Source organism: Pelobates fuscus, chromosome 5, assembly GCF_036172605.1.
Source record: "Pelobates fuscus isolate aPelFus1 chromosome 5, aPelFus1.pri, whole genome shotgun sequence".
NCBI lineage: Eukaryota > Metazoa > Chordata > Amphibia > Anura > Pelobatidae > Pelobates > Pelobates fuscus.
In genome coordinates this window covers 346600297-346626935 of record NC_086321.1, presented here as the reverse complement: position 1 = coordinate 346626935, position 26639 = coordinate 346600297, and the positions used below count along the sequence as shown (strand labels likewise).

Sequence of the window (26639 nt, the reverse complement as noted above, 5' to 3'; positions counted from 1 at the left end):
GAACGTCCTGGAACTATTTTCGACATGAAAACCTCGCGGTTCCCGGCCGGTCCCCCAGCGGCACTTAGCTGCGATTCTGTGGAACTGTTTTGGGCATGAAATCCTGCGTTCGCCTGGGCAAAACTATGACTTCCATAGAATTTCTGAACCCCTGGTCCGATCTGGGTGATTTTTGGATATGTTGTCCACCCAGATCAGGGCTGTCAGGGGATGTAAGATTTACGGGGATGTGTTATGTTTCTGGGTACTTATGGGACTTTATAAAAAGGGGTGTTTCTTCTGCCCGTGGAAATTAAGTTAATGCATTAACTCCCTGAATTATATCACGGGCAGAGGGGAGGGATTGTTTACTGTATGTGGGAGTATCTTACTGTTAATTACTGTTTTCATTGCCTCCGCTAAAATTGCGGTCTGAGACAGATTTTTGCCGGCTGGACGCTTAAACGATCACTGGAGAGAAAAGCAATGTTAATTACTGTTTTCATTGCCTCCGCTAAAATTGCATTCTGAGACCGCTTAAACAATCGCTGGAGAGAAAAGCAACTGGCCCGTGTGGGGATCGAACCCACGGCCTTGGCGTTATTAGCACCACGCTCTAACCAACTGAGCTAACCGGCCACGGCAGGGGGGAGCTGGCGTTCATGCTGATCCACACAAGCGAATGCTCCCGCGTCTTGTGCATATTAGAGGAGGCGGCCAAAGGAAATAAAAATAGCACTCCCCGTCGGGGAATCGAACCCCGGTCTCCCGCGTGACAGGCGGGGATACTCACCACTATACTAACGAGGATGAGCTGTGCAGTGACGGCGTGCGGCTCGCAGTCACGAGGATATTTGCGATATGTGACGAAAGCCACTGGGCTTTGGAGAAGACTACTTGCCAGCCTTTTACCCTGTGACTATGGCCCCTTTAATTTATTGCGGCAGAGAGACCCTAATTGTGCCTATTGGGACTTTAAACGTTGGTTCTTCGAACTCCCGAACAGTCAAAGTGGCCGCCATTCGACATTCGAACGCGTGGTGGCAGCCATCTTGTTCGCATGGGCTAAAACCGCGAATAGGCTTCAGGGGGACCTAGCCGCGAACGTCCTGGAACTATTTTCGACATGAAAACCTCGCGGTTCCCGGCCGGTCCCCCAGCGGCACTTAGCTGCGATTCTGTGGAACTGTTTTGGGCATGAAATCCTGCGTTCGCCTGGGCAAAACTATGACTTCCATAGAATTTCTGAACCCCTGGTCCGATCAGGGTGATTTTTGGATATGTTGTCCACCCAGATCAGGGCTGTCAGGGGATGTAAGATTTACGGGGATGTGTTATGTTTCTGGGTACTTATGGGACTTTATAAAAAGGGGTGTTTCTTCTGCCCGTGGAAATTAAGTTAATGCATTAACTCCCTGAATTATATCACGGGCAGAGGGGAGGGATTGTTTACTGTATGTGGGAGTATCTTACTGTTAATTACTGTTTTCATTGCCTCCGCTAAAATTGCGGTCTGAGACAGATTTTTGCCGGCTGGACGCTTAAACGATCACTGGAGAGAAAAGCAATGTTAATTACTGTTTTCATTGCCTCCGCTAAAATTGCATTCTGAGACAGCTTAAACAATCGCTGGAGAGAAAAGCAACTGGCCCGTGTGGGGATCGAACCCACGGCCTTGGCGTTATTAGCACCACGCTCTAACCAACTGAGCTAACCGGCCACGGCAGGGGGGGGAGCTGGCGTTCATGCTGATCCACACAAGCGAATGCTCCCGCGTCTTGTGCATATTAGAGGAGGCGGCCAAAGGAAATAAAAATAGCACTCCCCGTCGGGGAATCGAACCCCGGTCTCCCGCGTGACAGGCGGGGATACTCACCACTATACTAACGAGGATGAGCTGTGCAGTGACGGCGTGCGGCTCGCAGTCACGAGGATATTTGCGATATGTGACGAAAGCCACTGGGCTTTGGAGAAGACTACTTGCCAGCCTTTTACCCTGTGACTATGGCCCCTTTAATTTATTGCGGCAGAGAGACCCTAATTGTGCCTATTGGGACTTTAAACGTTGGTTCTTCGAACTCCCGAACAGTCAAAGTGGCCGCCATTCGACATTCGAACGCGTGGTGGCAGCCATCTTGTTTGCATGGGCTAAAACCGCGAATAGGCTTCAGGGGGACCTAGCCGCGAACGTCCTGGAACTATTTTCGACATGAAAACCTCGCGGTTCCCGGCCGGTCCCCCAGCGGCACTTAGCTGCGATTCTGTGGAACTGTTTTGGGCATGAAATCCTGCGTTCGCCTGGGCAAAACTATGACTTCCATAGAATTTCTGAACCCCTGGTCCGATCAGGGTGATTTTTGGATATGCTGTCCACCCAGATCAGGGCTGTCAGGGGATGTAAGATTTACGGGGATGTGTTATGTTTCTGGGTACTTATGGGACTTTATAAAAAGGGGTGTTTCTTCTGCCCGTGGAAATTAAGTTAATGCATTAACTCCCTGAATTATATCACGGGCAGAGGGGAGGGATTGTTTACTGTATGTGGGAGTATCTTACTGTTAATTACTGTTTTCATTGCCTCCGCTAAAATTGCGGTCTGAGACAGATTTTTGCCGGCTGGACGCTTAAACGATCACTGGAGAGAAAAGCAATGTTAATTACTGTTTTCATTGCCTCCGCTAAAATTGCATTCTGAGACAGCTTAAACAATCGCTGGAGAGAAAAGCAACTGGCCCGTGTGGGGATCGAACCCACGGCCTTGGCGTTATTAGCACCACGCTCTAACCAACTGAGCTAACCGGCCACGGCAGGGGGGAGCTGGCGTTCATGCTGATCCACACAAGCGAATGCTCCCGCGTCTTGTGCATATTAGAGGAGGCGGCCAAAGGAAATAAAAATAGCACTCCCCGTCGGGGAATCGAACCCCGGTCTCCCGCGTGACAGGCGGGGATACTCACCACTATACTAACGAGGATGAGCTGTGCAGTGACGGCGTGCGGCTCGCAGTCACGAGGATATTTGCGATATGTGACGAAAGCCACTGGGCTTTGGAGAAGACTACTTGCCAGCCTTTTACCCTGTGACTATGGCCCCTTTAATTTATTGCGGCAGAGAGACCCTAATTGTGCCTATTGGGACTTTAAACGTTGGTTCTTCGAACTCCCGAACAGTCAAAGTGGCCGCCATTCGACATTCGAACGCGTGGTGGCAGCCATCTTGTTCGCATGGGCTAAAACCGCAAATAGGCTTCAGGGGGACCTAGCCGCGAACGTCCTGGAACTATTTTCGACATGAAAACCTCGCGGTTCCCGGCCGGTCCCCCAGCGGCACTTAGCTGCGATTCTGTGGAACTGTTTTGGGCATGAAATCCTGCGTTCGCCTGGGCAAAACTATGACTTCCATAGAATTTCTGAACCCCTGGTCCGATCTGGGTGATTTTTGGATATGTTGTCCACCCAGATCAGGGCTGTCAGGGGATGTAAGATTTACGGGGATGTGTTATGTTTCTGGGTACTTATGGGACTTTATAAAAAGGGGTGTTTCTTCTGCCCGTGGAAATTAAGTTAATGCATTAACTCCCTGAATTATATCACGGGCAGAGGGGAGGGATTGTTTACTGTATGTGGGAGTATCTTACTGTTAATTACTGTTTTCATTGCCTCCGCTAAAATTGCGGTCTGAGACAGATTTTTGCCGGCTGGACGCTTAAACGATCACTGGAGAGAAAAGCAATGTTAATTACTGTTTTCATTGCCTCCGCTAAAATTGCATTCTGAGACAGCTTAAACAATCGCTGGAGAGAAAAGCAACTGGCCCGTGTGGGGATCGAACCCACGGCCTTGGCGTTATTAGCACCACGCTCTAACCAACTGAGCTAACCGGCCACGGCAGGGGGGAGCTGGCGTTCATGCTGATCCACACAAGCGAATGCTCCCGCGTCTTGTGCATATTAGAGGAGGCGGCCAAAGGAAATAAAAATAGCACTCCCCGTCGGGGAATCGAACCCCGGTCTCCCGCGTGACAGGCGGGGATACTCACCACTATACTAACGAGGATGAGCTGTGCAGTGACGGCGTGCGGCTCGCAGTCACGAGGATATTTGCGATATGTGACGAAAGCCACTGGGCTTTGGAGAAGACTACTTGCCAGCCTTTTACCCTGTGACTATGGCCCCTTTAATTTATTGCGGCAGAGAGACCCTAATTGTGCCTATTGGGACTTTAAACGTTGGTTCTTCGAACTCCCGAACAGTCAAAGTGGCCGCCATTCGACATTCGAACGCGTGGTGGCAGCCATCTTGTTCGCATGGGCTAAAACCGCGAATAGGCTTCAGGGGGACCTAGCCGCGAACGTCCTGGAACTATTTTCGACATGAAAACCTCGCGGTTCCCGGCCGGTCCCCCAGCGGCACTTAGCTGCGATTCTGTGGAACTGTTTTGGGCATGAAATCCTGCGTTCGCCTGGGCAAAACTATGACTTCCATAGAATTTCTGAACCCCTGGTCCGATCTGGGTGATTTTTGGATATGTTGTCCACCCAGATCAGGGCTGTCAGGGGATGTAAGATTTACGGGGATGTGTTATGTTTCTGGGTACTTATGGGACTTTATAAAAAGGGGTGTTTCTTCTGCCCGTGGAAATTAAGTTAATGCATTAACTCCCTGAATTATATCACGGGCAGAGGGGAGGGATTGTTTACTGTATGTGGGAGTATCTTACTGTTAATTACTGTTTTCATTGCCTCCGCTAAAATTGCGGTCTGAGACAGATTTTTGCCGGCTGGACGCTTAAACGATCACTGGAGAGAAAAGCAATGTTAATTACTGTTTTCATTGCCTCCGCTAAAATTGCATTCTGAGACAGCTTAAACAATCGCTGGAGAGAAAAGCAACTGGCCCGTGTGGGGATCGAACCCACGGCCTTGGCGTTATTAGCACCACGCTCTAACCAACTGAGCTAACCGGCCACGGCAGGGGGGGGGAGCTGGCGTTCATGCTGATCCACACAAGCGAATGCTCCCGCGTCTTGTGCATATTAGAGGAGGCGGCCAAAGGAAATAAAAATAGCACTCCCCGTCGGGGAATCGAACCCCGGTCTCCCGCGTGACAGGCGGGGATACTCACCACTATACTAACGAGGATGAGCTGTGCAGTGACGGCGTGCGGCTCGCAGTCACGAGGATATTTGCGATATGTGACGAAAGCCACTGGGCTTTGGAGAAGACTACTTGCCAGCCTTTTACCCTGTGACTATGGCCCCTTTAATTTATTGCGGCAGAGAGACCCTAATTGTGCCTATTGGGACTTTAAACGTTGGTTCTTCGAACTCCCGAACAGTCAAAGTGGCCGCCATTCGACATTCGAACGCGTGGTGGCAGCCATCTTGTTCGCATGGGCTAAAACCGCGAATAGGCTTCAGGGGGACCTAGCCGCGAACGTCCTGGAACTATTTTCGACATGAAAACCTCGCGGTTCCCGGCCGGTCCCCCAGCGGCACTTAGCTGCGATTCTGTGGAACTGTTTTGGGCATGAAATCCTGCGTTCGCCTGGGCAAAACTATGACTTCCATAGAATTTCTGAACCCCTGGTCCGATCTGGGTGATTTTTGGATATGTTGTCCACCCAGATCAGGGCTGTCAGGGGATGTAAGATTTACGGGGATGTGTTATGTTTCTGGGTACTTATGGGACTTTATAAAAAGGGGTGTTTCTTCTGCCCGTGGAAATTAAGTTAATGCCTTAACTCCCTGAATTATATCACGGGCAGAGGGGAGGGATTGTTTACTGTATGTGGGAGTATCTTACTGTTAATTACTGTTTTCATTGCCTCCGCTAAAATTGCGGTCTGAGACAGATTTTTGCCGGCTGGACGCTTAAACGATCACTGGAGAGAAAAGCAATGTTAATTACTGTTTTCATTGCCTCCGCTAAAATTGCATTCTGAGACAGCTTAAACAATCGCTGGAGAGAAAAGCAACTGGCCCGTGTGGGGATCGAACCCACGGCCTTGGCGTTATTAGCACCACGCTCTAACCAACTGAGCTAACCGGCCACGGCAGGGGGGAGCTGGCGTTCATGCTGATCCACACAAGCGAATGCTCCCGCGTCTTGTGCATATTAGAGGAGGCGGCCAAAGGAAATAAAAATAGCACTCCCCGTCGGGGAATCGAACCCCGGTCTCCCGCGTGACAGGCGGGGATACTCACCACTATACTAACGAGGATGAGCTGTGCAGTGACGGCGTGCGGCTCGCAGTCACGAGGATATTTGCGATATGTGACGAAAGCCACTGGGCTTTGGAGAAGACTACTTGCCAGCCTTTTACCCTGTGACTATGGCCCCTTTAATTTATTGCGGCAGAGAGACCCTAATTGTGCCTATTGGGACTTTAAACGTTGGTTCTTCGAACTCCCGAACAGTCAAAGTGGCCGCCATTCGACATTCGAACGCGTGGTGGCAGCCATCTTGTTCGCATGGGCTAAAACCGCGAATAGGCTTCAGGGGGACCTAGCCGCGAACGTCCTGGAACTATTTTCGACATGAAAACCTCGCGGTTCCCGGCCGGTCCCCCAGCGGCACTTAGCTGCGATTCTGTGGAACTGTTTTGGGCATGAAATCCTGCGTTCGCCTGGGCAAAACTATGACTTCCATAGAATTTCTGAACCCCTGGTCCGATCTGGGTGATTTTTGGATATGTTGTCCACCCAGATCAGGGCTGTCAGGGGATGTAAGATTTACGGGGATGTGTTATGTTTCTGGGTACTTATGGGACTTTATAAAAAGGGGTGTTTCTTCTGCCCGTGGAAATTAAGTTAATGCATTAACTCCCTGAATTATATCACGGGCAGAGGGGAGGGATTGTTTACTGTATGTGGGAGTATCTTACTGTTAATTACTGTTTTCATTGCCTCCGCTAAAATTGCGGTCTGAGACAGATTTTTGCCGGCTGGACGCTTAAACGATCACTGGAGAGAAAAGCAATGTTAATTACTGTTTTCATTGCCTCCGCTAAAATTGCATTCTGAGACCGCTTAAACAATCGCTGGAGAGAAAAGCAACTGGCCCGTGTGGGGATCGAACCCACGGCCTTGGCGTTATTAGCACCACGCTCTAACCAACTGAGCTAACCGGCCACGGCAGGGGGGAGCTGGCGTTCATGCTGATCCACACAAGCGAATGCTCCCGCGTCTTGTGCATATTAGAGGAGGCGGCCAAAGGAAATAAAAATAGCACTCCCCGTCGGGGAATCGAACCCCGGTCTCCCGCGTGACAGGCGGGGATACTCACCACTATACTAACGAGGATGAGCTGTGCAGTGACGGCGTGCGGCTCGCAGTCACGAGGATATTTGCGATATGTGACGAAAGCCACTGGGCTTTGGAGAAGACTACTTGCCAGCCTTTTACCCTGTGACTATGGCCCCTTTAATTTATTGCGGCAGAGAGACCCTAATTGTGCCTATTGGGACTTTAAACGTTGGTTCTTCGAACTCCCGAACAGTCAAAGTGGCCGCCATTCGACATTCGAACGCGTGGTGGCAGCCATCTTGTTCGCATGGGCTAAAACCGCGAATAGGCTTCAGGGGGACCTAGCCGCGAACGTCCTGGAACTATTTTCGACATGAAAACCTCGCGGTTCCCGGCCGGTCCCCCAGCGGCACTTAGCTGCGATTCTGTGGAACTGTTTTGGGGATGAAATCCTGCGTTCGCCTGGGCAAAACTATGACTTCCATAGAATTTCTGAACCCCTGGTCCGATCTGGGTGATTTTTGGATATGTTGTCCACCCAGATCAGGGCTGTCAGGGGATGTAAGATTTACGGGGATGTGTTATGTTTCTGGGTACTTATGGGACTTTATAAAAAGGGGTGTTTCTTCTGCCCGTGGAAATTAAGTTAATGCATTAACTCCCTGAATTATATCACGGGCAGAGGGGAGGGATTGTTTACTGTATGTGGGAGTATCTTACTGTTAATTACTGTTTTCATTGCCTCCGCTAAAATTGCGGTCTGAGACAGATTTTTGCCGGCTGGACGCTTAAACGATCACTGGAGAGAAAAGCAATGTTAATTACTGTTTTCATTGCCTCCGCTAAAATTGCATTCTGAGACCGCTTAAACAATCGCTGGAGAGAAAAGCAACTGGCCCGTGTGGGGATCGAACCCACGGCCTTGGCGTTATTAGCACCACGCTCTAACCAACTGAGCTAACCGGCCACGGCAGGGGGGAGCTGGCGTTCATGCTGATCCACACAAGCGAATGCTCCCGCGTCTTGTGCATATTAGAGGAGGCGGCCAAAGGAAATAAAAATAGCACTCCCCGTCGGGGAATCGAACCCCGGTCTCCCGCGTGACAGGCGGGGATACTCACCACTATACTAACGAGGATGAGCTGTGCAGTGACGGCGTGCGGCTCGCAGTCACGAGGATATTTGCGATATGTGACGAAAGCCACTGGGCTTTGGAGAAGACTACTTGCCAGCCTTTTACCCTGTGACTATGGCCCCTTTAATTTATTGCGGCAGAGAGACCCTAATTGTGCCTATTGGGACTTTAAACGTTGGTTCTTCGAACTCCCGAACAGTCAAAGTGGCCGCCATTCGACATTCGAACGCGTGGTGGCAGCCATCTTGTTCGCATGGGCTAAAACCGCGAATAGGCTTCAGGGGGACCTAGCCGCGAACGTCCTGGAACTATTTTCGACATGAAAACCTCGCGGTTCCCGGCCGGTCCCCCAGCGGCACTTAGCTGCGATTCTGTGGAACTGTTTTGGGCATGAAATCCTGCGTTCGCCTGGGCAAAACTATGACTTCCATAGAATTTCTGAACCCCTGGTCCGATCAGGGTGATTTTTGGATATGTTGTCCACCCAGATCAGGGCTGTCAGGGGATGTAAGATTTACGGGGATGTGTTATGTTTCTGGGTACTTATGGGACTTTATAAAAAGGGGTGTTTCTTCTGCCCGTGGAAATTAAGTTAATGCATTAACTCCCTGAATTATATCACGGGCAGAGGGGAGGGATTGTTTACTGTATGTGGGAGTATCTTACTGTTAATTACTGTTTTCATTGCCTCCGCTAAAATTGCGGTCTGAGACAGATTTTTGCCGGCTGGACGCTTAAACGATCACTGGAGAGAAAAGCAATGTTAATTACTGTTTTCATTGCCTCCGCTAAAATTGCATTCTGAGACAGCTTAAACAATCGCTGGAGAGAAAAGCAACTGGCCCGTGTGGGGATCGAACCCACGGCCTTGGCGTTATTAGCACCACGCTCTAACCAACTGAGCTAACCGGCCACGGCAGGGGGGGGAGCTGGCGTTCATGCTGATCCACACAAGCGAATGCTCCCGCGTCTTGTGCATATTAGAGGAGGCGGCCAAAGGAAATAAAAATAGCACTCCCCGTCGGGGAATCGAACCCCGGTCTCCCGCGTGACAGGCGGGGATACTCACCACTATACTAACGAGGATGAGCTGTGCAGTGACGGCGTGCGGCTCGCAGTCACGAGGATATTTGCGATATGTGACGAAAGCCACTGGGCTTTGGAGAAGACTACTTGCCAGCCTTTTACCCTGTGACTATGGCCCCTTTAATTTATTGCGGCAGAGAGACCCTAATTGTGCCTATTGGGACTTTAAACGTTGGTTCTTCGAACTCCCGAACAGTCAAAGTGGCCGCCATTCGACATTCGAACGCGTGGTGGCAGCCATCTTGTTCGCATGGGCTAAAACCGCGAATAGGCTTCAGGGGGACCTAGCCGCGAACGTCCTGGAACTATTTTCGACATGAAAACCTCGCGGTTCCCGGCCGGTCCCCCAGCGGCACTTAGCTGCGATTCTGTGGAACTGTTTTGGGCATGAAATCCTGCGTTCGCCTGGGCAAAACTATGACTTCCATAGAATTTCTGAACCCCTGGTCCGATCTGGGTGATTTTTGGATATGTTGTCCACCCAGATCAGGGCTGTCAGGGGATGTAAGATTTACGGGGATGTGTTATTTTTCTGGGTACTTATGGGACTTTATAAAAAGGGGTGTTTCTTCTGCCCGTGGAAATTAAGTTAATGCATTAACTCCCTGAATTATATCACGGGCAGAGGGGAGGGATTGTTTACTGTATGTGGGAGTATCTTACTGTTAATTACTGTTTTCATTGCCTCCGCTAAAATTGCGGTCTGAGACAGATTTTTGCCGGCTGGACGCTTAAACGATCACTGGAGAGAAAAGCAATGTTAATTACTGTTTTCATTGCCTCCGCTAAAATTGCATTCTGAGACAGCTTAAACAATCGCTGGAGAGAAAAGCAACTGGCCCGTGTGGGGATCGAACCCACGGCCTTGGCGTTATTAGCACCACGCTCTAACCAACTGAGCTAACCGGCCACGGCAGGGGGGAGCTGGCGTTCATGCTGATCCACACAAGCGAATGCTCCCGCGTCTTGTGCATATTAGAGGAGGCGGCCAAAGGAAATAAAAATAGCACTCCCCGTCGGGGAATCGAACCCCGGTCTCCCGCGTGACAGGCGGGGATACTCACCACTATACTAACGAGGATGAGCTGTGCAGTGACGGCGTGCGGCTCGCAGTCACGAGGATATTTGCGATATGTGACGAAAGCCACTGGGCTTTGGAGAAGACTACTTGCCAGCCTTTTACCCTGTGACTATGGCCCCTTTAATTTATTGCGGCAGAGAGACCCTAATTGTGCCTATTGGGACTTTAAACGTTGGTTCTTCGAACTCCCGAACAGTCAAAGTGGCCGCCATTCGACATTCGAACGCGTGGTGGCAGCCATCTTGTTCGCATGGGCTAAAACCGCGAATAGGCTTCAGGGGGACCTAGCCGCGAACGTCCTGGAACTATTTTCGACATGAAAACCTCGCGGTTCCCGGCCGGTCCCCCAGCGGCACTTAGCTGCGATTCTGTGGAACTGTTTTGGGCATGAAATCCTGCGTTCGCCTGGGCAAAACTATGACTTCCATAGAATTTCTGAACCCCTGGTCCGATCTGGGTGATTTTTGGATATGTTGTCCACCCAGATCAGGGCTGTCAGGGGATGTAAGATTTACGGGGATGTGTTATGTTTCTGGGTACTTATGGGACTTTATAAAAAGGGGGGTTTCTTCTGCCCGTGGAAATTAAGTTAATGCATTAACTCCCTGAATTATATCACGGGCAGAGGGGAGGGATTGTTTACTGTATGTGGGAGTATCTTACTGTTAATTACTGTTTTCATTGCCTCCGCTAAAATTGCGGTCTGAGACAGATTTTTGCCGGCTGGACGCTTAAACGATCACTGGAGAGAAAAGCAATGTTAATTACTGTTTTCATTGCCTCCGCTAAAATTGCATTCTGAGACAGCTTAAACAATCGCTGTAGAGAAAAGCAACTGGCCCGTGTGGGGATCGAACCCACGGCCTTGGCGTTATTAGCACCACGCTCTAACCAACTGAGCTAACCGGCCACGGCAGGGGGGAGCTGGCGTTCATGCTGATCCACACAAGCGAATGCTCCCGCGTCTTGTGCATATTAGAGGAGGCGGCCAAAGGAAATAAAAATAGCACTCCCCGTCGGGGAATCGAACCCCAGTCTCCCGCGTGACAGGCGGGGATACTCACCACTATACTAACGAGGATGAGCTGTGCAGTGACGGCGTGCGGCTCGCAGTCACGAGGATATTTGCGATATGTGACGAAAGCCACTGGGCTTTGGAGAAGACTACTTGCCAGCCTTTTACCCTGTGACTATGGCCCCTTTAATTTATTGCGGCAGAGAGACCCTAATTGTGCCTATTGGGACTTTAAACGTTGGTTCTTCGAACTCCCGAACAGTCAAAGTGGCCGCCATTCGACATTCGAACGCGTGGTGGCAGCCATCTTGTTCGCATGGGCTAAAACCGCGAATAGGCTTCAGGGGGACCTAGCCGCGAACGTCCTGGAACTATTTTCGACATGAAAACCTCGCGGTTCCCGGCCGGTCCCCCAGCGGCACTTAGCTGCGATTCTGTGGAACTGTTTTGGGGATGAAATCCTGCGTTCGCCTGGGCAAAACTATGACTTCCATAGAATTTCTGAACCCCTGGTCCGATCTGGGTGATTTTGGGATATGTTGTCCACCCAGATCAGGGCTGTCAGGGGATGTAAGATTTACGGGGATGTGTTATGTTTCTGGGTACTTATGGGACTTTATAAAAAGGGGTGTTTCTTCTGCCCGTGGAAATTAAGTTAATGCATTAACTCCCTGAATTATATCACGGGCAGAGGGGAGGGATTGTTTACTGTATGTGGGAGTATCTTACTGTTAATTACTGTTTTCATTGCCTCCGCTAAAATTGCGGTCTGAGACAGATTTTTGCCGGCTGGACGCTTAAACGATCACTGGAGAGAAAAGCAATGTTAATTACTGTTTTCATTGCCTCCGCTAAAATTGCATTCTGAGACAGCTTAAACAATCGCTGGAGAGAAAAGCAACTGGCCCGTGTGGGGATCGAACCCACGGCCTTGGCGTTATTAGCACCACGCTCTAACCAACTGAGCTAACCGGCCACGGCAGGGGGGAGCTGGCGTTCATGCTGATCCACACAAGCGAATGCTCCCGCGTCTTGTGCATATTAGAGGAGGCGGCCAAAGGAAATAAAAATAGCACTCCCCGTCGGGGAATCGAACCCCGGTCTCCCGCGTGACAGGCGGGGATACTCACCACTATACTAACGAGGATGAGCTGTGCAGTGACGGCGTGCGGCTCGCAGTCACGAGGATATTTGCGATATGTGACGAAAGCCACTGGGCTTTGGAGAAGACTACTTGCCAGCCTTTTACCCTGTGACTATGGCCCCTTTAATTTATTGCGGCAGAGAGACCCTAATTGTGCCTATTGGGACTTAAAACGTTGGTTCTTCGAACTCCCGAACAGTCAAAGTGGCCGCCATTCGACATTCGAACGCGTGGTGGCAGCCATCTTGTTCGCATGGGCTAAAACCGCGAATAGGCTTCAGGGGGACCTAGCCGCGAACGTCCTGGAACTATTTTCGACATGAAAACCTCGCGGTTCCCGGCCGGTCCCCCAGCGGCACTTAGCTGCGATTCTGTGGAACTGTTTTGGGCATGAAATCCTGCGTTCGCCTGGGCAAAACTATGACTTCCATAGAATTTCTGAACCCCTGGTCCGATCTGGGTGATTTTTGGATATGTTGTCCACCCAGATCAGGGCTGTCAGGGGATGTAAGATTTACGGGGATGTGTTATGTTTCTGGGTACTTATGGGACTTTATAAAAAGGGGTGTTTCTTCTGCCCGTGGAAATTAAGTTAATGCATTAACTCCCTGAATTATATCACGGGCAGAGGGGAGGGATTGTTTACTGTATGTGGGAGTATCTTACTGTTAATTACTGTTTTCATTGCCTCCGCTAAAATTGCGGTCTGAGACAGATTTTTGCCGGCTGGACGCTTAAACGATCACTGGAGAGAAAAGCAATGTTAATTACTGTTTTCATTGCCTCCGCTAAAATTGCATTCTGAGACAGCTTAAACAATCGCTGGAGAGAAAAGCAACTGGCCCGTGTGGGGATCGAACCCACGGCCTTGGCGTTATTAGCACCACGCTCTAACCAACTGAGCTAACCGGCCACGGCAGGGGGGGGAGCTGGCGTTCATGCTGATCCACACAAGCGAATGCTCCCGCGTCTTGTGCATATTAGAGGAGGCGGCCAAAGGAAATAAAAATAGCACTCCCCGTCGGGGAATCGAACCCCGGTCTCCCGCGTGACAGGCGGGGATACTCACCACTATACTAACGAGGATGAGCTGTGCAGTGACGGCGTGCGGCTCGCAGTCACGAGGATATTTGCGATATGTGACGAAAGCCACTGGGCTTTGGAGAAGACTACTTGCCAGCCTTTTACCCTGTGACTATGGCCCCTTTAATTTATTGCGGCAGAGAGACCCTAATTGTGCCTATTGGGACTTTAAACGTTGGTTCTTCGAACTCCCGAACAGTCAAAGTGGCCGCCATTCGACATTCGAACGCGTGGTGGCAGCCATCTTGTTCGCATGGGCTAAAACCGCGAATAGGCTTCAGGGGGACCTAGCCGCGAACGTCCTGGAACTATTTTCGACATGAAAACCTCGCGGTTCCCGGCCGGTCCCCCAGCGGCACTTAGCTGCGATTCTGTGGAACTGTTTTGGGCATGAAATCCTGCGTTCGCCTGGGCAAAACTATGACTTCCATAGAATTTCTGAACCCCTGGTCCGATCTGGGTGATTTTTGGATATGTTGTCCACCCAGATCAGGGCTGTCAGGGGATGTAAGATTTACGGGGATGTGTTATGTTTCTGGGTACTTATGGGACTTTATAAAAAGGGGTGTTTCTTCTGCCCGTGGAAATTAAGTTAATGCATTAACTCCCTGAATTATATCACGGGCAGAGGGGAGGGATTGTTTACTGTATGTGGGAGTATCTTACTGTTAATTACTGTTTTCATTGCCTCCGCTAAAATTGCGGTCTGAGACAGATTTTTGCCGGCTGGACGCTTAAACGATCACTGGAGAGAAAAGCAATGTTAATTACTGTTTTCATTGCCTCCGCTAAAATTGCATTCTGAGACAGCTTAAACAATCGCTGGAGAGAAAAGCAACTGGCCCGTGTGGGGATCGAACCCACGGCCTTGGCGTTATTAGCACCACGCTCTAACCAACTGAGCTAACCGGCCACGGCAGGGGGGAGCTGGCGTTCATGCTGATCCACACAAGCGAATGCTCCCGCGTCTTGTGCATATTAGAGGAGGCGGCCAAAGGAAATAAAAATAGCACTCCCCGTCGGGGAATCGAACCCCGGTCTCCCGCGTGACAGGCGGGGATACTCACCACTATACTAACGAGGATGAGCTGTGCAGTGACGGCGTGCGGCTCGCAGTCACGAGGATATTTGCGATATGTGACGAAAGCCACTGGGCTTTGGAGAAGACTACTTGCCAGCCTTTTACCCTGTGACTATGGCCCCTTTAATTTATTGCGGCAGAGAGACCCTAATTGTGCCTATTGGGACTTTAAACGTTGGTTCTTCGAACTCCCGAACAGTCAAAGTGGCCGCCATTCGACATTCGAACGCGTGGTGGCAGCCATCTTGTTCGCATGGGCTAAAACCGCGAATAGGCTTCAGGGGGACCTAGCCGCGAACGTCCTGGAACTATTTTCGACATGAAAACCTCGCGGTTCCCGGCCGGTCCCCCAGCGGCACTTAGCTGCGATTCTGTGGAACTGTTTTGGGCATGAAATCCTGCGTTCGCCTGGGCAAAACTATGACTTCCATAGAATTTCTGAACCCCTGGTCCGATCTGGGTGATTTTTGGATATGTTGTCCACCCAGATCAGGGCTGTCAGGGGATGTAAGATTTACGGGGATGTGTTATGTTTCTGGGTACTTATGGGACTTTATAAAAAGGGGTGTTTCTTCTGCCCGTGGAAATTAAGTTAATGCATTAACTCCCTGAATTATATCACGGGCAGAGGGGAGGGATTGTTTACTGTATGTGGGAGTATCTTACTGTTAATTACTGTTTTCATTGCCTCCGCTAAAATTGCGGTCTGAGACAGATTTTTGCCGGCTGGACGCTTAAACGATCACTGGAGAGAAAAGCAATGTTAATTACTGTTTTCATTGCCTCCGCTAAAATTGCATTCTGAGACAGCTTAAACAATCGCTGGAGAGAAAAGCAACTGGCCCGTGTGGGGATCGAACCCACGGCCTTGGCGTTATTAGCACCACGCTCTAACCAACTGAGCTAACCGGCCACGGCAGGGGGGGGGAGCTGGCGTTCATGCTGATCCACACAAGCGAATGCTCCCGCGTCTTGTGCATATTAGAGGAGGCGGCCAAAGGAAATAAAAATAGCACTCCCCGTCGGGGAATCGAACCCCGGTCTCCCGCGTGACAGGCGGGGATACTCACCACTATACTAACGAGGATGAGCTGTGCAGTGACGGCGTGCGGCTCGCAGTCACGAGGATATTTGCGATATGTGACGAAAGCCACTGGGCTTTGGAGAAGACTACTTGCCAGCCTTTTACCCTGTGACTATGGCCCCTTTAATTTATTGCGGCAGAGAGACCCTAATTGTGCCTATTGGGACTTTAAACGTTGGTTCTTCGAACTCCCGAACAGTCAAAGTGGCCGCCATTCGACATTCGAACGCGTGGTGGCAGCCATCTTGTTCGCATGGGCTAAAACCGCGAATAGGCTTCAGGGGGACCTAGCCGCGAACGTCCTGGAACTATTTTCGACATGAAAACCTCGCGGTTCCCGGCCGGTCCCCCAGCGGCACTTAGCTGCGATTCTGTGGAACTGTTTTGGGCATGAAATCCTGCGTTCGCCTGGGCAAAACTATGACTTCCATAGAATTTCTGAACCCCTGGTCCGATCTGGGTGATTTTTGGATATGTTGTCCACCCAGATCAGGGCTGTCAGGGGATGTAAGATTTACGGGGATGTGTTATGTTTCTGGGTACTTATGGGACTTTATAAAAAGGGGTGTTTCTTCTGCCCGTGGAAATTAAGTTAATGCATTAACTCCCTGAATTATATCACGGGCAGAGGGGAGGGATTGTTTACTGTATGTGGGAGTATCTTACTGTTAATTACTGTTTTCATTGCCTCCGCTAAAATTGCGGTCTGAGACAGATTTTTGCCGGCTGGACGCTTAAACGATCACTGGAGAGAAAAGCAATGTTAATTACTGTTTTCATTGCCTCCGCTAAAATTGCATTCTGAGACAGCTTAAACAATCGCTGGAGAGAAAAGCAACTGGCCCGTGTGGGGATCGAACCCACGGCCTTGGCGTTATTAGCACCACGCTCTAACCAACTGAGCTAACCGGCCACGGCAGGGGGGGGGAGCTGGCGTTCATGCTGATCCACACAAGCGAATGCTCCCGCGTCTTGTGCATATTAGAGGAGGCGGCCAAAGGAAATAAAAATAGCACTCCCCGTCGGGGAATCGAACCCCGGTCTCCCGCGTGACAGGCGGGGATACTCACCACTATACTAACGAGGATGAGCTGTGCAGTGACGGCGTGCGGCTCGCAGTCACGAGGATATTTGCGATATGTGACGAAAGCCACTGGGCTTTGGAGAAGACTACTTGCCAGCCTTTTACCCTGTGACTATGGCCCCTTTAATTTATTGCGGCAGAGAGACCCTAATTGTGCCTATTGGGACTTTAAACGTTGGTTCTTCGAACTCCCGAACAGTCAAAGTGGCCGCCATTCGACATTCGAACGCGTGGTGGCAGCCATCTTGTTCGCATGGGCTAAAACCGCGAATAGGCTTCAGGGGGACCTAGCCGCGAACGTCCTGGAACTATTTTCGACATGAAAACCTCGCGGTTCCCGGCCGGTCCCCCAGCGGCACTTAGCTGCGATTCTGTGGAACTGTTTTGGGGATGAAATCCTGCGTTCGCCTGGGCAAAACTATGACTTCCATAGAATTTCTGAACCCCTGGTCCGATCTGGGTGATTTTGGGATATGTTGTCCACCCAGATCAGGGCTGTCAGGGGATGTAAGATTTACGGGGATGTGTTATGTTTCTGGGTACTTATGGGACTTTATAAAAAGGGGTGTTTCTTCTGCCCGTGGAAATTAAGTTAATGCATTAACTCCCTGAATTATATCACGGGCAGAGGGGAGGGATTGTTTACTGTATGTGGGAATATCTTACTGTTAATTACTGTTTTCATTGCCTCCGCTAAAATTGCGGTCTGAGACAGATTTTTGCCGGCTGGACGCTTAAACGATCACTGGAGAGAAAAGCAATGTTAATTACTGTTTTCATTGCCTCCGCTAAAATTGCATTCTGAGACAGCTTAAACAATCGCTGGAGAGAAAAGCAACTGGCCCGTGTGGGGATCGAACCCACGGCCTTGGCGTTATTAGCACCACGCTCTAACCAACTGAGCTAACCGGCCACGGCAGGGGGGAGCTGGCGTTCATGCTGATCCACACAAGCGAATGCTCCCGCGTCTTGTGCATATTAGAGGAGGCGGCCAAAGGAAATAAAAATAGCACTCCCCGTCGGGGAATCGAACCCCGGTCTCCCGCGTGACAGGCGGGGATACTCACCACTATACTAACGAGGATGAGCTGTGCAGTGACGGCGTGCGGCTCGCAGTCACGAGGATATTTGCGATATGTGACGAAAGCCACTGGGCTTTGGAGAAGACTACTTGCCAGCCTTTTACCCTGTGACTATGGCCCCTTTAATTTATTGCGGCAGAGAGACCCTAATTGTGCCTATTGGGACTTAAAACGTTGGTTCTTCGAACTCCCGAACAGTCAAAGTGGCCGCTATTCGACATTCGAACGCGTGGTGGCAGCCATCTTGTTCGCATGGGCTAAAACCGCGAATAGGCTTCAGGGGGACCTAGCCGCGAACGTCCTGGAACTATTTTCGACATGAAAACCTCGCGGTTCCCGGCCGGTCCCCCAGCGGCACTTAGCTGCGATTCTGTGGAACTGTTTTGGGCATGAAATCCTGCGTTCGCCTGGGCAAAACTATGACTTCCATAGAATTTCTGAACCCCTGGTCCGATCTGGGTGATTTTTGGATATGTTGTCCACCCAGATCAGGGCTGTCAGGGGATGTAAGATTTACGGGGATGTGTTATGTTTCTGGGTACTTATGGGACTTTATAAAAAGGGGTGTTTCTTCTGCCCGTGGAAATTAAGTTAATGCATTAACTCCCTGAATTATATCACGGGCAGAGGGGAGGGATTGTTTACTGTATGTGGGAGTATCTTACTGTTAATTACTGTTTTCATTGCCTCCGCTAAAATTGCGGTCTGAGACAGATTTTTGCCGGCTGGACGCTTAAACGATCACTGGAGAGAAAAGCAATGTTAATTACTGTTTTCATTGCCTCCGCTAAAATTGCATTCTGAGACAGCTTAAACAATCGCTGGAGAGAAAAGCAACTGGCCCGTGTGGGGATCGAACCCACGGCCTTGGCGTTATTAGCACCACGCTCTAACCAACTGAGCTAACCGGCCACGGCAGGGGGGGGAGCTGGCGTTCATGCTGATCCACACAAGCGAATGCTCCCGCGTCTTGTGCATATTAGAGGAGGCGGCCAAAGGAAATAAAAATAGCACTCCCCGTCGGGGAATCGAACCCCGGTCTCCCGCGTGACAGGCGGGGATACTCACCACTATACTAACGAGGATGAGCTGTGCAGTGACGGCGTGCGGCTCGCAGTCACGAGGATATTTGCGATATGTGACGAAAGCCACTGGGCTTTGGAGAAGACTACTTGCCAGCCTTTTACCCTGTGACTATGGCCCCTTTAATTTATTGCGGCAGAGAGACCCTAATTGTGCCTATTGGGACTTTAAACGTTGGTTCTTCGAACTCCCGAACAGTCAAAGTGGCCGCCATTCGACATTCGAACGCGTGGTGGCAGCCATCTTGTTCGCATGGGCTAAAACCGCGAATAGGCTTCAGGGGGACCTAGCCGCGAACGTCCTGGAACTATTTTCGACATGAAAACCTCGCGGTTCCCGGCCGGTCCCCCAGCGGCACTTAGCTGCGATTCTGTGGAACTGTTTTGGGCATGAAATCCTGCGTTCGCCTGGGCAAAACTATGACTTCCATAGAATTTCTGAACCCCTGGTCCGATCTGGGTGATTTTTGGATATGTTGTCCACCCAGATCAGGGCTGTCAGGGGATGTAAGATTTACGGGGATGTGTTATTTTTCTGGGTACTTATGGGACTTTATAAAAAGGGGTGTTTCTTCTGCCCGTGGAAATTAAGTTAATGCATTAACTCCCTGAATTATATCACGGGCAGAGGGGAGGGATTGTTTACTGTATGTGGGAGTATCTTACTGTTAATTACTGTTTTCATTGCCTCCGCTAAAATTGCGGTCTGAGACAGATTTTTGCCGGCTGGACGCTTAAACGATCACTGGAGAGAAAAGCAATGTTAATTACTGTTTTCATTGCCTCCGCTAAAATTGCATTCTGAGACAGCTTAAACAATCGCTGGAGAGAAAAGCAACTGGCCCGTGTGGGGATCGAACCCACGGCCTTGGCGTTATTAGCACCACGCTCTAACCAACTGAGCTAACCGGCCACGGCAGGGGGGAGCTGGCGTTCATGCTGATCCACACAAGCGAATGCTCCCGCGTCTTGTGCATATTAGAGGAGGCGGCCAAAGGAAATAAAAATAGCACTCCCCGTCGGGGAATCGAACCCCGGTCTCCCGCGTGACAGGCGGGGATACTCACCACTATACTAACGAGGATGAGCTGTGCAGTGACGGCGTGCGGCTCGCAGTCACGAGGATATTTGCGATATGTGACGAAAGCCACTGGGCTTTGGAGAAGACTACTTGCCAGCCTTTTACCCTGTGACTATGGCCCCTTTAATTTATTGCGGCAGAGAGACCCTAATTGTGCCTATTGGGACTTTAAACGTTGGTTCTTCGAACTCCCGAACAGTCAAAGTGGCCGCCATTCGACATTCGAACGCGTGGTGGCAGCCATCTTGTTCGCATGGGCTAAAACCGCGAATAGGCTTCAGGGGGACCTAGCCGCGAACGTCCTGGAACTATTTTCGACATGAAAACCTCGCGGTTCCCGGCCGGTCCCCCAGCGGCACTTAGCTGCGATTCTGTGGAACTGTTTTGGGCATGAAATCCTGCGTTCGCCTGGGCAAAACTATGACTTCCATAGAATTTCTGAACCCCTGGTCCGATCTGGGTGATTTTTGGATATGTTGTCCACCCAGATCAGGGCTGTCAGGGGATGTAAGATTTACGGGGATGTGTTATTTTTCTGGGTACTTATGGGACTTTATAAAAAGGGGTGTTTCTTCTGCCCGTGGAAATTAAGTTAATGCATTAACTCCCTGAATTAAATCACGGGCAGAGGGGAGGGATTGTTTACTGTATGTGGGAGTATCTTACTGTTAATTACTGTTTTCATTGCCTCCGCTAAAATTGCGGTCTGAGACAGATTTTTGCCGGCTGGACGCTTAAACGATCACTGGAGAGAAAAGCAATGTTAATTACTGTTTTCATTGCCTCCGCTAAAATTGCATTCTGAGACAGCTTAAACAATCGCTGGAGAGAAAAGCAACTGGCCCGTGTGGGGATCGAACCCACGGCCTTGGCGTTATTAGCACCACGCTCTAACCAACTGAGCTAACCGGCCACGGCAGGGGGGAGCTGGCGTTCATGCTGATCCACACAAGCGAATGCTCCCGCGTCTTGTGCATATTAGAGGAGGCGGCCAAAGGAAATAAAAATAGCACTCCCCGTCGGGGAATCGAACCCCGGTCTCCCGCGTGACAGGCGGGGATACTCACCACTATACTAACGAGGATGAGCTGTGCAGTGACGGCGTGCGGCTCGCAGTCACGAGGATATTTGCGATATGTGACGAAAGCCACTGGGCTTTGGAGAAGACTACTTGCCAGCCTTTTACCCTGTGACTATGGCCCCTTTAATTTATTGCGGCAGAGAGACCCTAATTGTGCCTATTGGGACTTTAAACGTTGGTTCTTCGAACTCCCGAACAGTCAAAGTGGCCGCCATTCGACATTCGAACGCGTGGTGGCAGCCATCTTGTTCGCATGGGCTAAAACCGCGAATAGGCTTCAGGGGGACCTAGCCGCGAACGTCCTGGAACTATTTTCGACATGAAAACCTCGCGGTTCCCGGCCGGTCCCCCAGCGGCACTTAGCTGCGATTCTGTGGAACTGTTTTGGGCATGAAATCCTGCGTTCGCCTGGGCAAAACTATGACTTCCATAGAATTTCTGAACCCCTGGTCCGATCTGGGTGATTTTTGGATATGTTGTCCACCCAGATCAGGGCTGTCAGGGGATGTAAGATTTACGGGGATGTGTTATGTTTCTGGGTACTTATGGGACTTTATAAAAAGGGGTGTTTCTTCTGCCCGTGGAAATTAAGTTAATGCATTAACTCCCTGAATTATATCACGGGCAGAGGGGAGGGATTGTTTACTGTATGTGGGAGTATCTTACTGTTAATTACTGTTTTCATTGCCTCCGCTAAAATTGCGGTCTGAGACAGATTTTTGCCGGCTGGACGCTTAAACGATCACTGGAGAGAAAAGCAATGTTAATTACTGTTTTCATTGCCTCCGCTAAAATTGCATTCTGAGACAGCTTAAACAATCGCTGGAGAGAAAAGCAACTGGCCCGTGTGGGGATCGAACCCACGGCCTTGGCGTTATTAGCACCACGCTCTAACCAACTGAGCTAACCGGCCACGGCAGGGGGGAGCTGGCGTTCATGCTGATCCACACAAGCGAATGCTCCCGCGTCTTGTGCATATTAGAGGAGGCGGCCAAAGGAAATAAAAATAGCACTCCCCGTCGGGGAATCGAACCCCGGTCTCCCGCGTGACAGGCGGGGATACTCACCACTATACTAACGAGGATGAGCTGTGCAGTGACGGCGTGCGGCTCGCAGTCACGAGGATATTTGCGATATGTGACGAAAGCCACTGGGCTTTGGAGAAGACTACTTGCCAGCCTTTTACCCTGTGACTATGGCCCCTTTAATTTATTGCGGCAGAGAGACCCTAATTGTGCCTATTGGGACTTTAAACGTTGGTTCTTCGAACTCCCGAACAGTCAAAGTGGCCGCCATTCGACATTCGAACGCGTGGTGGCAGCCATCTTGTTCGCATGGGCTAAAACCGCGAATAGGCTTCAGGGGGACCTAGCCGCGAACGTCCTGGAACTATTTTCGACATGAAAACCTCGCGGTTCCCGGCCGGTCCCCCAGCGGCACTTAGCTGCGATTCTGTGGAACTGTTTTGGGCATGAAATCCTGCGTTCGCCTGGGCAAAACTATGACTTCCATAGAATTTCTGAACCCCTGGTCCGATCTGGGTGATTTTTGGATATGTTGTCCACCCAGATCAGGGCTGTCAGGGGATGTAAGATTTACGGGGATGTGTTATGTTTCTGGGTACTTATGGGACTTTATAAAAAGGGGTGTTTCTTCTGCCCGTGGAAATTAAGTTAATGCATTAACTCCCTGAATTATATCACGGGCAGAGGGGAGGGATTGTTTACTGTATGTGGGAGTATCTTACTGTTAATTACTGTTTTCATTGCCTCCGCTAAAATTGCGGTCTGAGACAGATTTTTGCCGGCTGGACGCTTAAACGATCACTGGAGAGAAAAGCAATGTTAATTACTGTTTTCATTGCCTCCGCTAAAATTGCATTCTGAGACAGCTTAAACAATCGCTGGAGAGAAAAGCAACTGGCCCGTGTGGGGATCGAACCCATGGCCTTGGCGTTATTAGCACCACGCTCTAACCAACTGAGCTAACCGGCCACGGCAGGGGGGGGGAGCTGGCGTTCATGCTGATCCACACAAGCGAATGCTCCCGCGTCTTGTGCATATTAGAGGAGGCGGCCAAAGGAAATAAAAATAGCACTCCCCGTCGGGGAATCGAACCCCGGTCTCCCGCGTGACAGGCGGGGATACTCACCACTATACTAACGAGGATGAGCTGTGCAGTGACGGCGTGCGGCTCGCAGTCACGAGGATATTTGCGATATGTGACGAAAGCCACTGGGCTTTGGAGAAGACTACTTGCCAGCCTTTTACCCTGTGACTATGGCCCCTTTAATTTATTGCGGCAGAGAGACCCTAATTGTGCCTATTGGGACTTTAAACGTTGGTTCTTCGAACTCCCGAACAGTCAAAGTGGCCGCCATTCGACATTCGAACGCGTGGTGGCAGCCATCTTGTTCGCATGGGCTAAAACCGCGAATAGGCTTCAGGGGGACCTAGCCGCGAACGTCCTGGAACTATTTTCGACATGAAAACCTCGCGGTTCCCGGCCGGTCCCCCAGCGGCACTTAGCTGCGATTCTGTGGAACTGTTTTGGGCATGAAATCCTGCGTTCGCCTGGGCAAAACTATGACTTCCATAGAATTTCTGAACCCCTGGTCCGATCTGGGTGATTTTTGGATATGTTGTCCACCCAGATCAGGGCTGTCAGGGGATGTAAGATTTACGGGGATGTGTTATTTTTCTGGGTACTTATGGGACTTTATAAAAAGGGGTGTTTCTTCTGCCCGTGGAAATTAAGTTAATGCATTAACTCCCTGAATTATATCACGGGCAGAGGGGAGGGATTGTTTACTGTATGTGGGAGTATCTTACTGTTAATTACTGTTTTCATTGCCTCCGCTAAAATTGCGGTCTGAGACAGATTTTTGCCGGCTGGACGCTTAAACGATCACTGGAGAGAAAAGCAATGTTAATTACTGTTTTCATTGCCTCCGCTAAAATTGCATTCTGAGACAGCTTAAACAATCGCTGGAGAGAAAAGCAACTGGCCCGTGTGGGGATCGAACCCACGGCCTTGGCGTTATTAGCACCACGCTCTAACCAACTGAGCTAACCGGCCACGGCAGGGGGGAGCTGGCGTTCATGCTGATCCACACAAGCGAATGCTCCCGCGTCTTGTGCATATTAGAGGAGGCGGCCAAAGGAAATAAAAATAGCACTCCCCGTCGGGGAATCGAACCCCGGTCTCCCGCGTGACAGGCGGGGATACTCACCACTATACTAACGAGGATGAGCTGTGCAGTGACGGCGTGCGGCTCGCAGTCACGAGGATATTTGCGATATGTGACGAAAGCCACTGGGCTTTGGAGAAGACTACTTGCCAGCCTTTTACCCTGTGACTATGGCCCCTTTAATTTATTGCGGCAGAGAGACCCTAATTGTGCCTATTGGGACTTTAAACGTTGGTTCTTCGAACTCCCGAACAGTCAAAGTGGCCGCCATTCGACATTCGAACGCGTGGTGGCAGCCATCTTGTTCGCATGGGCTAAAACCGCGAATAGGCTTCAGGGGGACCTAGCCGCGAACGTCCTGGAACTATTTTCGACATGAAAACCTCGCGGTTCCCGGCCGGTCCCCCAGCGGCACTTAGCTGCGATTCTGTGGAACTGTTTTGGGCATGAAATCCTGCGTTCGCCTGGGCAAAACTATGACTTCCATAGAATTTCTGAACCCCTGGTCCGATCTGGGTGATTTTTGGATATGTTGTCCACCCAGATCAGGGCTGTCAGGGGATGTAAGATTTACGGGGATGTGTTATTTTTCTGGGTACTTATGGGACTTTATAAAAAGGGGTGTTTCTTCTGCCCGTGGAAATTAAGTTAATGCATTAACTCCCTGAATTAAATCACGGGCAGAGGGGAGGGATTGTTTACTGTATGTGGGAGTATCTTACTGTTAATTACTGTTTTCATTGCCTCCGCTAAAATTGCGGTCTGAGACAGATTTTTGCCGGCTGGACGCTTAAACGATCACTGGAGAGAAAAGCAATGTTAATTACTGTTTTCATTGCCTCCGCTAAAATTGCATTCTGAGACAGCTTAAACAATCGCTGGAGAGAAAAGCAACTGGCCCGTGTGGGGATCGAACCCACGGCCTTGGCGTTATTAGCACCACGCTCTAACCAACTGAGCTAACCGGCCACGGCAGGGGGGAGCTGGCGTTCATGCTGATCCACACAAGCGAATGCTCCCGCGTCTTGTGCATATTAGAGGAGGCGGCCAAAGGAAATAAAAATAGCACTCCCCGTCGGGGAATCGAACCCCGGTCTCCCGCGTGACAGGCGGGGATACTCACCACTATACTAACGAGGATGAGCTGTGCAGTGACGGCGTGCGGCTCGCAGTCACGAGGATATTTGCGATATGTGACGAAAGCCACTGGGCTTTGGAGAAGACTACTTGCCAGCCTTTTACCCTGTGACTATGGCCCCTTTAATTTATTGCGGCAGAGAGACCCTAATTGTGCCTATTGGGACTTTAAACGTTGGTTCTTCGAACTCCCGAACAGTCAAAGTGGCCGCCATTCGACATTCGAACGCGTGGTGGCAGCCATCTTGTTCGCATGGGCTAAAACCGCGAATAGGCTTCAGGGGGACCTAGCCGCGAACGTCCTGGAACTATTTTCGACATGAAAACCTCGCGGTTCCCGGCCGGTCCCCCAGCGGCACTTAGCTGCGATTCTGTGGAACTGTTTTGGGCATGAAATCCTGCGTTCGCCTGGGCAAAACTATGACTTCCATAGAATTTCTGAACCCCTGGTCCGATCTGGGTGATTTTTGGATATGTTGTCCACCCAGATCAGGGCTGTCAGGGGATGTAAGATTTACGGGGATGTGTTATGTTTCTGGGTACTTATGGGACTTTATAAAAAGGGGTGTTTCTTCTGCCCGTGGAAATTAAGTTAATGCATTAACTCCCTGAATTATATCACGGGCAGAGGGGAGGGATTGTTTACTGTATGTGGGAGTATCTTACTGTTAATTACTGTTTTCATTGCCTCCGCTAAAATTGCGGTCTGAGACAGATTTTTGCCGGCTGGACGCTTAAACGATCACTGGAGAGAAAAGCAATGTTAATTACTGTTTTCATTGCCTCCGCTAAAATTGCATTCTGAGACAGCTTAAACAATCGCTGGAGAGAAAAGCAACTGGCCCGTGTGGGGATCGAACCCACGGCCTTGGCGTTATTAGCACCACGCTCTAACCAACTGAGCTAACCGGCCACGGCAGGGGGGGGAGCTGGCGTTCATGCTGATCCACACAAGCGAATGCTCCCGCGT

At 50.4% G+C, this 26639-nt stretch overlaps 48 non-coding genes across 48 annotated transcripts; all 48 read right to left on the bottom strand.

Annotated features, from left to right (window-relative positions):
• Window positions 1–544: 544 nt before the first annotated feature.
• TRNAI-AAU (transfer RNA isoleucine (anticodon AAU)) lies at window positions 545–618 on the bottom strand. The gene has a single exon. It is a non-coding gene; the product is annotated as a tRNA-Ile (tRNA).
• A 99-nt stretch (window positions 619–717) lies between these two features.
• Window positions 718–789, bottom strand: TRNAD-GUC (transfer RNA aspartic acid (anticodon GUC)). The gene has a single exon. It is a non-coding gene; the product is annotated as a tRNA-Asp (tRNA).
• Window positions 790–1625: 836 nt separating this feature from the next.
• Window positions 1626–1699, bottom strand: TRNAI-AAU (transfer RNA isoleucine (anticodon AAU)). Its single transcript has one exon. It is a non-coding gene; the product is annotated as a tRNA-Ile (tRNA).
• Window positions 1700–1800: 101 nt separating this feature from the next.
• Window positions 1801–1872, bottom strand: TRNAD-GUC (transfer RNA aspartic acid (anticodon GUC)). The gene has a single exon. It is a non-coding gene; the product is annotated as a tRNA-Asp (tRNA).
• Window positions 1873–2708: 836 nt separating this feature from the next.
• TRNAI-AAU (transfer RNA isoleucine (anticodon AAU)) lies at window positions 2709–2782 on the bottom strand. Its single transcript has one exon. It is a non-coding gene; the product is annotated as a tRNA-Ile (tRNA).
• Window positions 2783–2881: 99 nt separating this feature from the next.
• On the bottom strand, window positions 2882–2953 carry TRNAD-GUC (transfer RNA aspartic acid (anticodon GUC)). The gene has a single exon. It is a non-coding gene; the product is annotated as a tRNA-Asp (tRNA).
• Window positions 2954–3789: 836 nt separating this feature from the next.
• Window positions 3790–3863, bottom strand: TRNAI-AAU (transfer RNA isoleucine (anticodon AAU)). The gene has a single exon. It is a non-coding gene; the product is annotated as a tRNA-Ile (tRNA).
• Window positions 3864–3962: 99 nt separating this feature from the next.
• TRNAD-GUC (transfer RNA aspartic acid (anticodon GUC)) lies at window positions 3963–4034 on the bottom strand. The gene has a single exon. It is a non-coding gene; the product is annotated as a tRNA-Asp (tRNA).
• Window positions 4035–4870: 836 nt separating this feature from the next.
• Window positions 4871–4944, bottom strand: TRNAI-AAU (transfer RNA isoleucine (anticodon AAU)). The gene has a single exon. It is a non-coding gene; the product is annotated as a tRNA-Ile (tRNA).
• Window positions 4945–5046: 102 nt separating this feature from the next.
• Window positions 5047–5118, bottom strand: TRNAD-GUC (transfer RNA aspartic acid (anticodon GUC)). The gene has a single exon. It is a non-coding gene; the product is annotated as a tRNA-Asp (tRNA).
• Window positions 5119–5954: 836 nt separating this feature from the next.
• TRNAI-AAU (transfer RNA isoleucine (anticodon AAU)) lies at window positions 5955–6028 on the bottom strand. The gene has a single exon. It is a non-coding gene; the product is annotated as a tRNA-Ile (tRNA).
• A 99-nt stretch (window positions 6029–6127) lies between these two features.
• On the bottom strand, window positions 6128–6199 carry TRNAD-GUC (transfer RNA aspartic acid (anticodon GUC)). The gene has a single exon. It is a non-coding gene; the product is annotated as a tRNA-Asp (tRNA).
• Window positions 6200–7035: 836 nt separating this feature from the next.
• On the bottom strand, window positions 7036–7109 carry TRNAI-AAU (transfer RNA isoleucine (anticodon AAU)). Its single transcript has one exon. It is a non-coding gene; the product is annotated as a tRNA-Ile (tRNA).
• A 99-nt stretch (window positions 7110–7208) lies between these two features.
• On the bottom strand, window positions 7209–7280 carry TRNAD-GUC (transfer RNA aspartic acid (anticodon GUC)). The gene has a single exon. It is a non-coding gene; the product is annotated as a tRNA-Asp (tRNA).
• Window positions 7281–8116: 836 nt separating this feature from the next.
• Window positions 8117–8190, bottom strand: TRNAI-AAU (transfer RNA isoleucine (anticodon AAU)). Its single transcript has one exon. It is a non-coding gene; the product is annotated as a tRNA-Ile (tRNA).
• A 99-nt stretch (window positions 8191–8289) lies between these two features.
• TRNAD-GUC (transfer RNA aspartic acid (anticodon GUC)) lies at window positions 8290–8361 on the bottom strand. The gene has a single exon. It is a non-coding gene; the product is annotated as a tRNA-Asp (tRNA).
• Window positions 8362–9197: 836 nt separating this feature from the next.
• TRNAI-AAU (transfer RNA isoleucine (anticodon AAU)) lies at window positions 9198–9271 on the bottom strand. Its single transcript has one exon. It is a non-coding gene; the product is annotated as a tRNA-Ile (tRNA).
• A 101-nt stretch (window positions 9272–9372) lies between these two features.
• Window positions 9373–9444, bottom strand: TRNAD-GUC (transfer RNA aspartic acid (anticodon GUC)). Its single transcript has one exon. It is a non-coding gene; the product is annotated as a tRNA-Asp (tRNA).
• An 836-nt stretch (window positions 9445–10280) lies between these two features.
• On the bottom strand, window positions 10281–10354 carry TRNAI-AAU (transfer RNA isoleucine (anticodon AAU)). The gene has a single exon. It is a non-coding gene; the product is annotated as a tRNA-Ile (tRNA).
• Window positions 10355–10453: 99 nt separating this feature from the next.
• On the bottom strand, window positions 10454–10525 carry TRNAD-GUC (transfer RNA aspartic acid (anticodon GUC)). The gene has a single exon. It is a non-coding gene; the product is annotated as a tRNA-Asp (tRNA).
• Window positions 10526–11361: 836 nt separating this feature from the next.
• Window positions 11362–11435, bottom strand: TRNAI-AAU (transfer RNA isoleucine (anticodon AAU)). The gene has a single exon. It is a non-coding gene; the product is annotated as a tRNA-Ile (tRNA).
• A 99-nt stretch (window positions 11436–11534) lies between these two features.
• On the bottom strand, window positions 11535–11606 carry TRNAD-GUC (transfer RNA aspartic acid (anticodon GUC)). Its single transcript has one exon. It is a non-coding gene; the product is annotated as a tRNA-Asp (tRNA).
• An 836-nt stretch (window positions 11607–12442) lies between these two features.
• TRNAI-AAU (transfer RNA isoleucine (anticodon AAU)) lies at window positions 12443–12516 on the bottom strand. Its single transcript has one exon. It is a non-coding gene; the product is annotated as a tRNA-Ile (tRNA).
• A 99-nt stretch (window positions 12517–12615) lies between these two features.
• On the bottom strand, window positions 12616–12687 carry TRNAD-GUC (transfer RNA aspartic acid (anticodon GUC)). The gene has a single exon. It is a non-coding gene; the product is annotated as a tRNA-Asp (tRNA).
• Window positions 12688–13523: 836 nt separating this feature from the next.
• Window positions 13524–13597, bottom strand: TRNAI-AAU (transfer RNA isoleucine (anticodon AAU)). Its single transcript has one exon. It is a non-coding gene; the product is annotated as a tRNA-Ile (tRNA).
• A 101-nt stretch (window positions 13598–13698) lies between these two features.
• Window positions 13699–13770, bottom strand: TRNAD-GUC (transfer RNA aspartic acid (anticodon GUC)). The gene has a single exon. It is a non-coding gene; the product is annotated as a tRNA-Asp (tRNA).
• Window positions 13771–14606: 836 nt separating this feature from the next.
• Window positions 14607–14680, bottom strand: TRNAI-AAU (transfer RNA isoleucine (anticodon AAU)). The gene has a single exon. It is a non-coding gene; the product is annotated as a tRNA-Ile (tRNA).
• A 99-nt stretch (window positions 14681–14779) lies between these two features.
• TRNAD-GUC (transfer RNA aspartic acid (anticodon GUC)) lies at window positions 14780–14851 on the bottom strand. Its single transcript has one exon. It is a non-coding gene; the product is annotated as a tRNA-Asp (tRNA).
• An 836-nt stretch (window positions 14852–15687) lies between these two features.
• On the bottom strand, window positions 15688–15761 carry TRNAI-AAU (transfer RNA isoleucine (anticodon AAU)). The gene has a single exon. It is a non-coding gene; the product is annotated as a tRNA-Ile (tRNA).
• A 102-nt stretch (window positions 15762–15863) lies between these two features.
• Window positions 15864–15935, bottom strand: TRNAD-GUC (transfer RNA aspartic acid (anticodon GUC)). Its single transcript has one exon. It is a non-coding gene; the product is annotated as a tRNA-Asp (tRNA).
• An 836-nt stretch (window positions 15936–16771) lies between these two features.
• TRNAI-AAU (transfer RNA isoleucine (anticodon AAU)) lies at window positions 16772–16845 on the bottom strand. Its single transcript has one exon. It is a non-coding gene; the product is annotated as a tRNA-Ile (tRNA).
• Window positions 16846–16947: 102 nt separating this feature from the next.
• On the bottom strand, window positions 16948–17019 carry TRNAD-GUC (transfer RNA aspartic acid (anticodon GUC)). The gene has a single exon. It is a non-coding gene; the product is annotated as a tRNA-Asp (tRNA).
• An 836-nt stretch (window positions 17020–17855) lies between these two features.
• TRNAI-AAU (transfer RNA isoleucine (anticodon AAU)) lies at window positions 17856–17929 on the bottom strand. Its single transcript has one exon. It is a non-coding gene; the product is annotated as a tRNA-Ile (tRNA).
• A 99-nt stretch (window positions 17930–18028) lies between these two features.
• On the bottom strand, window positions 18029–18100 carry TRNAD-GUC (transfer RNA aspartic acid (anticodon GUC)). The gene has a single exon. It is a non-coding gene; the product is annotated as a tRNA-Asp (tRNA).
• Window positions 18101–18936: 836 nt separating this feature from the next.
• On the bottom strand, window positions 18937–19010 carry TRNAI-AAU (transfer RNA isoleucine (anticodon AAU)). The gene has a single exon. It is a non-coding gene; the product is annotated as a tRNA-Ile (tRNA).
• Window positions 19011–19111: 101 nt separating this feature from the next.
• TRNAD-GUC (transfer RNA aspartic acid (anticodon GUC)) lies at window positions 19112–19183 on the bottom strand. Its single transcript has one exon. It is a non-coding gene; the product is annotated as a tRNA-Asp (tRNA).
• An 836-nt stretch (window positions 19184–20019) lies between these two features.
• On the bottom strand, window positions 20020–20093 carry TRNAI-AAU (transfer RNA isoleucine (anticodon AAU)). The gene has a single exon. It is a non-coding gene; the product is annotated as a tRNA-Ile (tRNA).
• A 99-nt stretch (window positions 20094–20192) lies between these two features.
• On the bottom strand, window positions 20193–20264 carry TRNAD-GUC (transfer RNA aspartic acid (anticodon GUC)). Its single transcript has one exon. It is a non-coding gene; the product is annotated as a tRNA-Asp (tRNA).
• An 836-nt stretch (window positions 20265–21100) lies between these two features.
• TRNAI-AAU (transfer RNA isoleucine (anticodon AAU)) lies at window positions 21101–21174 on the bottom strand. The gene has a single exon. It is a non-coding gene; the product is annotated as a tRNA-Ile (tRNA).
• A 99-nt stretch (window positions 21175–21273) lies between these two features.
• Window positions 21274–21345, bottom strand: TRNAD-GUC (transfer RNA aspartic acid (anticodon GUC)). The gene has a single exon. It is a non-coding gene; the product is annotated as a tRNA-Asp (tRNA).
• An 836-nt stretch (window positions 21346–22181) lies between these two features.
• Window positions 22182–22255, bottom strand: TRNAI-AAU (transfer RNA isoleucine (anticodon AAU)). The gene has a single exon. It is a non-coding gene; the product is annotated as a tRNA-Ile (tRNA).
• A 99-nt stretch (window positions 22256–22354) lies between these two features.
• TRNAD-GUC (transfer RNA aspartic acid (anticodon GUC)) lies at window positions 22355–22426 on the bottom strand. Its single transcript has one exon. It is a non-coding gene; the product is annotated as a tRNA-Asp (tRNA).
• Window positions 22427–23438: 1012 nt separating this feature from the next.
• Window positions 23439–23510, bottom strand: TRNAD-GUC (transfer RNA aspartic acid (anticodon GUC)). Its single transcript has one exon. It is a non-coding gene; the product is annotated as a tRNA-Asp (tRNA).
• An 836-nt stretch (window positions 23511–24346) lies between these two features.
• On the bottom strand, window positions 24347–24420 carry TRNAI-AAU (transfer RNA isoleucine (anticodon AAU)). The gene has a single exon. It is a non-coding gene; the product is annotated as a tRNA-Ile (tRNA).
• Window positions 24421–24519: 99 nt separating this feature from the next.
• TRNAD-GUC (transfer RNA aspartic acid (anticodon GUC)) lies at window positions 24520–24591 on the bottom strand. Its single transcript has one exon. It is a non-coding gene; the product is annotated as a tRNA-Asp (tRNA).
• Window positions 24592–25427: 836 nt separating this feature from the next.
• TRNAI-AAU (transfer RNA isoleucine (anticodon AAU)) lies at window positions 25428–25501 on the bottom strand. The gene has a single exon. It is a non-coding gene; the product is annotated as a tRNA-Ile (tRNA).
• A 99-nt stretch (window positions 25502–25600) lies between these two features.
• TRNAD-GUC (transfer RNA aspartic acid (anticodon GUC)) lies at window positions 25601–25672 on the bottom strand. Its single transcript has one exon. It is a non-coding gene; the product is annotated as a tRNA-Asp (tRNA).
• Window positions 25673–26508: 836 nt separating this feature from the next.
• On the bottom strand, window positions 26509–26582 carry TRNAI-AAU (transfer RNA isoleucine (anticodon AAU)). Its single transcript has one exon. It is a non-coding gene; the product is annotated as a tRNA-Ile (tRNA).
• Between the last annotated feature and the right edge of the window lie 57 nt (window positions 26583–26639).